Raw genomic sequence first — 10,488 nt, 5'->3', positions numbered from 1 at the left:
ATTATAGAAATCGTCTCTTTTCTCCATCTTTAAGAGGGGAATTTCCGGAAACATACGTTCAATTATTTATAGTTAAGAAATCAAAGGCAAATTTCACACCTCAAACGTAAGCAAATGCAGAAATTTTAATAAGTAGACACTATCCACCATTCTCATCTTAGGACAGAATTTTCGGAAAACCTAAACATGTATTGGTTCGTTTCTAATTGAGATTAATTTTGAAATTTCACGTCTCCAATATAAAGAATTCTTACATTTATCAAGAGGGTATTATGATGGCAGTAGAAAATAAGAATGGGAAGGTAGTCAGCGAGAGAAATGAGGTCATAGGAAGGTGCAAAGAATACGTTGAAGACTTATATGAGAGTAGGGATAGACCGTGTAGCCTAAATGTTGAAGTAGAAAATGAAGTAGGCGAGGATGATAAAGGATTTAGTATTCTTAGGGATGAGTTTGAAAAGGCTATATCCGAGATTAGAAATGGAAAGACAACCGGAATAGATAACACACCAATTGAATTCATTAAAAATATAGGAGACAAGGGAAAGAAAGAATTGTTCCGATTATGCAATGAAATATATGAAAGAGGAGAATGGCCAAAAGACTTTCTGAAAACGATCATTATACCGATAGCTACGAAATTGAACCCAAAGTGATGTGAGGATTATAGAACTATTAGTCTCATGCAGCTAAAGTTCTGCTCCGAATACTGAACAGAAGGTTATATGAAAGAACAAATAAAGAAGTTGAGGAGGAGCAGTTCGGGTTCAGAAGAGGCAAGGGCACGAGAGATGCAATTGGATTATTAAGGGCGATCGGTGAAAAATTTATAGAAAAAGGGAAAGAGGTGTATTTATATTTAGTGATCTAGAAAAGGCTTTTGACCGCGTGAATTGGGAATTGTTTTTGGGAGTTCTAACGAAGATAGGGTTGGAATGGAAAGATAGAAGACTAATAAGAAACTTATACATGAACCAACAACTAAGTGTTAGGATAGTGGAAGAACTGACGGAAGAGAGTGCAATTGCAAGGGGAGATCGACAAGGATGCTGCCTCTCGCCAACACTTTTTAATGTCTATCTAGAAGAGATAGTGAAAAAGAGTTTACATGATGATGATGGCATTTCGGTAGGAGGTAGAATGATTAAATGCATAAGATTTGCAGACGATATGGCGTTTGTTGCAGAATCTGAAAAGAAAATCAATAAAATGTTAGAAAAAATGAGAAAGGGCTTTGAAGAATATGGGATGAAAATAAATGTTAGAAAGACAAAAGCGATGGTGATTGGAATGAAGGGGTCTGTGTCAAATATAAAAGTAGGAGGGGAGAAAATAGAACAAGTGAATAGTTTTCGATATCTGGGTAGTATTCTTAGTAATAAAATCAAGTGCGAACTTGAAATAAAAGCAAGGATAGGAATGGCGAAAGAAGCCTTTAGAAGGAAGAAAAGTCTGTTTTGTGGAACCTTGAATAAAGAGTTGAGAAAAGACTCATAAAATGCTTCGTGTAGAGTGTTGTACTGTATGGGGCGGAAACGTGGACATTACGTAAAGATGATGAAAATCGGCTGGAAGCCTTCGAAATGTGGGTGTGGAGAAGAATGGAGGGAATTCGTTGGGTCGAGCGGAAAACGAATGAGAGTGTGTTAAAAATGGTGGGTGAGAAAAGAACACTTTTAGATATTATTAGGAAGAGGAAGAGAAATTGGTTGGGACATTCCCTAAGAAGAGATTGTATCATGAGGGACGTCCTAGAGGGTGTGGTGGCGGGAAAGAGAGGGAAGGGGCGAAGGAAACTACAATTAATGGATGATATAAAGACAGAAAGATCATACGTTAAGACGTAGAGGTTAGCAGAGGACCGTGGAGCATGGAAGCTTCTCAGCTGCGGCAAGTAAACTACCAATAAAGACAGAATACCTATGATGATGATATTTTCATTTTCTAAAAATAAATGAAATAAAATACAGTTGAAAAATTAATGTTATACGAGTTACTCCTTTCTTGTTTAGGTGTGGAATTTTCAGAAACTGTGAGAAACAAGTTCAGTATTTTTTAATGGTTAGTTTATATGCCTAGTTTCATCTTCCTTACCTCAGGGATTAGCAAGATACACTATCCTAAGGATACGTATTTCCAAAAATCTTTCTTTAACCCTTGCTTTCGTCACAAAGAATATTCTTGCTAATTATAGCATTTTGGCTTGGTCGATAATGAGTAACTCATTTATATTGTCTTATATACAGTATAGATTATTATTATTGTTATTATTTTTGTTGCTATTACTGATGATTTGAGAATACAATGCTGCAACTAAAATTGCACAAACTGTCAAAGACATCGCGAATGATGTAAGCGTGAAGTATGTAGGGTTTAAGAATGTGGGCGCTTGTTAAAAATGGAGCAATTGCCTTAGAGGATCCCAAAACTTTAATTTAGAAAACCCAGCGTCTTGTATCATTTCCTACTTTATAACACTACAACGAATACTCTATAAGAACATTGTACTTCTGTTAAATTCTCTCGCTGAAAAGTACTAAATGATCACCGAAGGCTAACATGAATTGAAGGATTCACACAACTAGATCCACTTTTTCTTGAGTTAACTAAACATTAAGTATAATACCGAAGTGAGACTGTAGAAAAAATAACCTTTCCTCTAACAGTTAAAAGAATAACAGAACATAGACGCGATAATAATGATAATAATAATAATAATAATAATAATAATAATAATAATAATAATAATAATAATAATAATAATAATAATAATAATTCAATTTCTTGAAAATAGTATTTAAAAATAGATAGAGGAAACTGCAGTCTGGTAATAATTATAAGGAACCAGATTAAAACGTATTAGCTTTTCTCAACCCACTGAGGAAGAGAAAAGTTGAAAGTAAGAGATGAAAGGTAAGAAAGGAATAGTAGGAAGACGAATGCAGTTGGTCGATGATTTGAAAAATGGTATCAAATATTGGGGATAAAATGAGGAAGCTGAAGACTGAGAAAGGTGAAATAAGAATTTCCAGACCAGAACTTAAAAAAACACACAATCACACTCACATCTCCCATTAATCCCAGTACCTGCCAACAGGTAGAATACTTAATAATAATAATAATAATAATAATAATAATAATAATAATAATAATAATAATAGACCACGATAGCTGCTGCGACGAAGGTACTGCGCACGATAGCTCTTGAAAGAAAGCAATTTTTTATTTTAAAAAGATAAATATATATATATATATATATATATATATATATATATATATATATTTGCAAACTATGGGTAGAGTAATTATTTCGGAGGAGCTAATTATTTGAAGTGATCCATAAACCGAAAGTGGTAGAAATCAACCTTTTCCAAGTTTTAACGTTGACCACTATAAAACAAAAACGGTTTTCGGCAATCGATTAAGGATTCCAAGAATACTTTTCATCTCCTTTCGTTTCCAAACAAAAGTGGTAGAAATAAACCATTTCCGGTTTTACATTGAACATTATAAAGCAAAATTGATAAATAGGGACGAGCGGCTTTCTGTAATGGCAAATCCTTCAGATTGGATCTGACAAGAGTTTACCGAGAAATAAACTACCACACGCAAATCAAGCCCAAAACTTGGCCAAACTCGACCAGCAAATGTTGAGATCTTAATTAGGTTGAGGGCTGCGCACCACCGAATTTTGTTCCGATTCGACCAATAGTTATCAAGAAAATGCTGCTGGCTAATTAAGTAGTTATCGAGAAATAAGGTATGAAATGCAACCCGCGTCCACCCTGTTCTTGGCCGAGTTTGACCACAGAATATCCAGTACTTATTCCTTAGGGAATGGGCTAGTAGCTCACAAAATTTAGTAAACATTCGGCTGGTATTTAATTTAAAAATAAACTCTAGTAATCACCGTAAAGACGATGACGTAATATGTTCTCAATTAATGTGGATACCGGAATTTGTATCGTATTTCTTTCACTTTTGGTATTAATACAGAGATTACTGTCCAGATGGAATACACTTTTGCGGTACTTAATGAATTACATAAAATCCCTTCTAACTCTCCAATCTATAACACTCAATTTATAACCGGAAGTGATTGATATATGCCACTTTTGCTTTTAGTATAAAGGTTAGAGTCGAGACAGAACATATTCTTGGGACACTAAATGATTATAGAAAACCGCTTCTTCTTATCTGTTATATTTTCTAATCTATTGCGATCAACACTAAAACCGGAAGTAGTTGGATTTGGCTACTTCCGGTTTGGAGTTTAAGAGAGATAATAACTTACCTGTTCCCACTACGTTAAATTGATTCCATAAAACTGCTTCTCCCTATATCTTATAGTTTATGCTCTATGTAAATTAAATTGAAACCGGAAGTTATAGGTGATTTCTACACTTCCTTTGTACTAGGGTGTTAAGTACGAAGATGAAAGTTACTCCTGGAACGCTTTATCGATTGCCGAAAACTGCTTCTTACTATATATTATCGTTTTCGCTCTATAGTGATCAACGTTGAAACAGGAAATGACTCAAATCTATTACTTTCAGTTTTACTAGCTTGTTAAAAGTGAAGATGAAGGCTATCCTTGAAAAGTTTAATTGATTGCCAAAAACATCTTCTCGTTATCTATTATCGTTTTTGCTCTATAGTAAAACCAGAAATGGCTTATTTCTACCATTTCCAGTTCTACTAGAATGTTAAGAATAAGAATAGAAATTCCCGTGAAACGTATAATCGATTGCCCAGAACCGCTTTTCGCTATCTATTATCGTTTTTGTTTTTTATTCATCAACGTTAAAACCTGAAAAAAATCATTTCTACCATTTTGTTTGTCGAATCACCTCTATTAATGAACTCTATCGAGAAAATCACACTATCTACTTATTGAAAATAATAATAATAATAATAATAATAATAATAATAATAATAATAATAATAATAATAATAATAATAATAATAATAATAATAATAGAAAATTAGCATCGTTTCAAATGTTATCTTTCGAAGTAACGGACGTATGTATGTACGTACGTACTAACATTACGATATTACAAGTTCCACTACGTGATCCTAATAATAATAAAATCTTAAAGAGGATCATGTTATATTTTGTGTAGTGGTTTGGGAACCAGAAGCTCTACTATATTTATTTTACTTCCGATTTGAGTACAGGGATCACTGCCGAGATGGAATATACTCTTGGAGCACTTAATGAATTACCAAAAGAAGCCTTCTCGCTATTCATTCTATAACGCTCAATGTTATAACCGGAAGCGATTGATTTCTACCACTTCAGGTTTAAGTAGACAGATTAGAGTCGAGATAGATCATATTCTTGGGACACTTAATTGTTTACAGAAAACAGCTTATCGCTAGTTAGTTTCTAATATATAGCAATCAACACTAAAACCGGAATAGTTGGGTTTTGCTACTTCCGGTTCGATTAGAAGTTTAATAGAGATTATACCTGTTCCTACAACGCTAAATTAGTTCCCAAAAACAGTTTCTATAACTTATAGTTTTTGCACTATATAGATTAAATTGAAATCGGAAGTTATAGGTAATTTCTGCCACATATTTTTCACTAAGGTGTTAATTATGAAGAAGAAAGTTGTTCTTGAAACTATTTATCGATTGCCGAAAGCTACCTCTTACTATCTATTACCCTTTTCTCTCTATAGTGATCAACGTTAAAACCGGAAATGGTTAATTTGTACCAGTTCATGTTTTACTAGAGTGCTAAGGGTGAAGACGTAGATTAATCTTGAAACGCTTTTTCGATTGTCCATTCTCGATGGCTCATTCGGACCTCTTCCGGTTTTAATAGTCTATTAAGAATGAAGATGAGAGTTGGCTATGAAACGTGTAATCGATTGCCAAGAACCGCTTGTCCCTATCTATTAGCGTTTTTGTTCTATAATGATCAACATTAAAACCGGAAATGACTTATTTCTACCACTTCCGGTTGGTGAATCTTCTCTATTAAAGAACTCCCTCGAGATCTTGTATCTTTCTATTGCAAAAACAATTTAAAAATTCGTATCCGTCCAAATGTCATAGTACGGAGTAACGGACGGACGTATGTACAAACATTACGTAATCCTAATAGTAAAAGCAGTAAAGATTTACGTAATATTTTCTCAATTGATTTGGAAACCAGAAGTTGTAGTATATATTTTTTTTCACTTCCTAGTTGAGTAGAGTGATTACTGTCGAGATGGAACACACTCTTGGGTACTTAATAAAATTTTCCATTATATTCCCTTCTCGCTATATATTCTATAATAAGCAATGCTTAAACTGGAAGTGATTGATTTCTGTCGCTTCCGGTTTGCGTAGAAAGATTAAAGTCGAATTAGAAAATTCTTGGAACACTTAATTGATTACTGAAAACCGCTTCTCGCTATTTATTACGGTTTCTAATCTATTGTCATCAACACTAAAACCGGAAGTAGTTGGGTATTGCCACTCCCGGTTTATTTAGAAGTTTAAGAGAGGAAACGATACTTATTACCACAACGCTAAACTGATTTCCCAAAACAGCTTCTTCCTATCTCCCTATGTAGATTAATTTGAAGTCGGAAATTATAGCTAATTTCTACTGCTTCCGATTTTACTAGGATGTTAATGATGAAGATGAAAGTTATCATTGACACGCTTTATCGATTGCCGAAAATTGCTTCTTGCTATCTTTTACTGTTTTTGCTCTATAGTGATCAACAATAAAAATGGAAATGTCTCATTTATGCCACTTCCGGTTTTACTATAGTGTTAAGAATGAATATGGGAGTTGTCTTTGAAACGTTTAATCGACTGCCGAAAACCGTTTGTCGTTATCTATTACAGTATGTCCTCTACAGTGATCAACGTTGAAACCGGAAATGGCTCATTTGCACCACTTTCTGTTGAATAAATCATCTCCGTTAACGAACTCCCTCGAGATAATTACTCTATTTATCTATTTCAAATAACAGAATTAAAAAATTCGTATTCCTTCAAAAGTTATCGTGCGGAATGTTACGGTAAGTTCCACTAAGTGATCGTAATAAATACTTCATACCTTCGACCCCACCACACACACACACTAACTTATGTACACACGAAAGTATGTCTGGTAGTTCCCATATGCCTATGCCGGTAGCTGGAAACAGAAAGAGAGAGAGAGAGAGAGAAAAAAATCTTATTGCACCTTTACACAGAACGCGCAATTACTCAGAACATCAATTAAAAAAAGAAAAAGGAATAGTTGTAAATGAAACTTTCAAAGATTGGTACCACTGCTGCAACACACACATGCAATTCTTCCATAATGATTGATTCGTAAGATGATGTATATGGGTTTCTTAATGACAGTGTAAAAAAATGCCTTCAAATTGACCACGAAATAAAAAGTTAAATTTCTCTATCAAATTTTATAAAATATAAGTCGATGGTCATTATGGGAACAGTCTAAAATAACAATATATGCAAACAAATATTAATATACTAAAAGCTTCCCACTGGATGCCAGAAAGCTTCGGATCAGATTTGATGTTATAATCATAAGTAAATCTATATATATATAAATTAGGGTGGTCCATAATTATCAATTTTCAGATCGGGCTGGTCTCACCCCATAAAATGGTTCCTTATGGGACCAAATTAAGCCAGGAGAAAAATTAGCTTCATTCAATAATATTAAATGGTGCCCTAAGCGACCTAAAATTTTGAATCCGATTACAGCACATAGTACACCGTGTATATGGGAAAAATCTGGAATAAACTAATGTAATTTAGAAACGGGTAAAGGTAATGCGAAGATAAGCTGGATGATAGAAATAGAGGAAGAAACATACCTAATTTTTTATAGTACTGTCATTGCGGCCATGTTGAAATCCGCCATTTTGGATTCAGGTCAAAAATTTCAAATAGAAGGAGGGCCATGTGATATATCGTTTTGAAGTATCGTTTTACCAGAACGACAAATCTGGCACTATTTTAAAGATAGCTTTAATCGTGTAAGAATTATTACATGTGAAAAGATTTCTCCTTTTCAGAGGTAATAATTCTTACACGACTAAAGGTAGACATGAGTTTGGCGTGAAAAGAACGAAAGACATATGCACGGTTTCAAAAGAATGAGGAACGTGAAAGAATATGCACTTCTGAAAATGTTTTGTTTGAACTTTATACACCAAAAGACATGAAGAAGTTCAAGTAAGAAAGAGAAACACCCAGTTGAGAATGTTAGAGAAAATGTAAATACGGATGCATTTGTGCCCGGACCATCCAAGAGAAGTAAAAGAAGGAAAACTAATTTTATTACTCAAAGACTGGTGTTGTTCTTAATCGATAACAGGTCACTGATAAAGCAGCAATACATATTCTGACAGCGACGCCAGAAGCAGTAGGCCATAATGTAGAGGAACTAGCAATACATGGGTCTTCCATTCACCGATGCTGAGAGAAAACCCGTAGCGGAGTTGCACAGAACCACAAGAAACAATTTCAGATTGCATCAAGTGCGTTAGTTGTGCATGGGAACGGAAAACTACTGCCGAATTTGACTGGCAGAGAGACTGCCGACAGGTTATCAATAATTATTACAAGATATGGTCATGAGAAGCTAATTGGTGTTCCCATTATGTCGGCATCAAGAGAAGAACATATTGCTTCTACTATAGTACATTCGCTTGAAGAATGGAAGTTGGTAAAGTTCGTGCAGGCAGTTTATTGTGGCACTACTCCCTGCAATGTGGATCATGTCAATGGTGCTTGCATTCTGCTAGAGCAGTAGCTCCAATATAACCTTCTATACCTTCCTTGTAGGCACCATATTTATGAATTAGTTTTAAAATGTATATTTGATAAGTGTTGTTTCGTTTGCGTCTGGACCGGACGTTCTCCCATTGAAGTGTTTTCAGAACGGGTGGTCTAGAATAGATTGCACTAACTTTATTAAAGTAATTGATGATGATGTATCGAACAATATTTCCGATGTAAGAAATGAAGTATCGAATTTTGCTATCAAACTTGTAGAAGCAGGACACTGCAGAGAAAATTGCAGGGAATTTTTAGAACTGATCATCTTATCCTTGGATGGCATACCTGCTTGAGGAGTTTCCTTTCGTTTGCCTGGAGCAATTCACTATGTATGTTGGATGGGAAAAGGAAGCTACTCTTTAAAATATTTCTCTTTCGCCAACAATTTTGTTTAACGAAGCAAATGAAAACGGGTCTTCGGAGAATATGCATTTTCTGATATGACTATATGTTCACAATTGGCTGAAATGTGATCAAGCATCCCATTCACCATTACAAGACCTACAATTTTTGAAACGTTTATACAGTTGAAGACAAATAGATGCTGAATTTTCTGAAGTGGCTCTTTCTAAATTTTCACGCCAACTCTGGTACTTGACGGTTCAACACGTAGCATTGGGGACTTTTGATGATGGAGTTACCATAATGGAAAAACAAACAATGATTGAAAGAATTAAAACTATAAGGGGAAACCGTGAAGCAGCAAAGAGGCTTGACGCAAGGGATGATACCATAAAAATTCTTGCGAGTAGAGTAATCAATGATTTTGTTACATATATATTGTCAACGCAAGTATATTTGGATTATTTATTTTATTGGAAATTTGAAGTTAATCTAATTAGAAGGATATTTTATTAGGTAGAAATTAAATCTTGTTTAAATTTATTTATCACAATTAAGAAAGGTTGTAGACAAAGGTAAACATTACAAAAGCATGTTGTATATTATGTTTATGTTTATGTAATAATCCTGAAGACACGAGTTTGCAAATGATGTAATGTTGTGATGACAAGAATGATAGTTGAGAAAATGTCATGTCATGCGTTTTTGTAAGAGTTTGTTAACAATAACAAATTTCGGATATGTCCAAACTATCAGACTTGCAGATGTAGGATATCTGGAGATTTCGATCATTAGATGACAATGCAGAAACAACGAGGTTTCGACAACGAAATAGGACAATACAGAAATGCCATCAGATGAGGCAGCGAATTTCGAAAACTCAAAAGAAGAATAAAAACCTTCTGAAGGATGGAACGAGGATCAGTGGAGGAGGAGTTGAGATCTAGGAATCAGAGACACGTTAAGTTCTTGATTCGGTTAGAACTCAAGTAACTAGAGAAGCACTAGATGGCTGTCCAGAGTTCGAGTCCTAGTCATTGTTGAGAGACTACAATTCCGCCGAGGCTACATTGTAAGGTAGGAAGAGTTGTCAATCATTCCAAGGAAGCAACGCAGAACCTTGAAGGTATGTGTTCCTATCTAGTACTGTTGCCAGTGATAAATAACCAGAATCGTTGATATTGTGATCTGTTATAGTTTTGACATATCCACACAATACACACTCTGTACACTTGACATTAATCGCTTAGATTGAAAATACATGAGTTTTGACTTACGTAAAACTGATTTGTTATTTGCATTTATAACCTCTCGCTTATTATGCTAATCAATTAG

Source organism: Thermobia domestica, chromosome 4 (assembly GCF_964235325.1).
Source record: "Thermobia domestica chromosome 4, izTheDome1.hap1.1, whole genome shotgun sequence".
NCBI classification, from domain to species: domain Eukaryota; kingdom Metazoa; phylum Arthropoda; class Insecta; order Zygentoma; family Lepismatidae; genus Thermobia; species Thermobia domestica.
Note: the sequence above shows the minus strand (reverse complement) of the source record.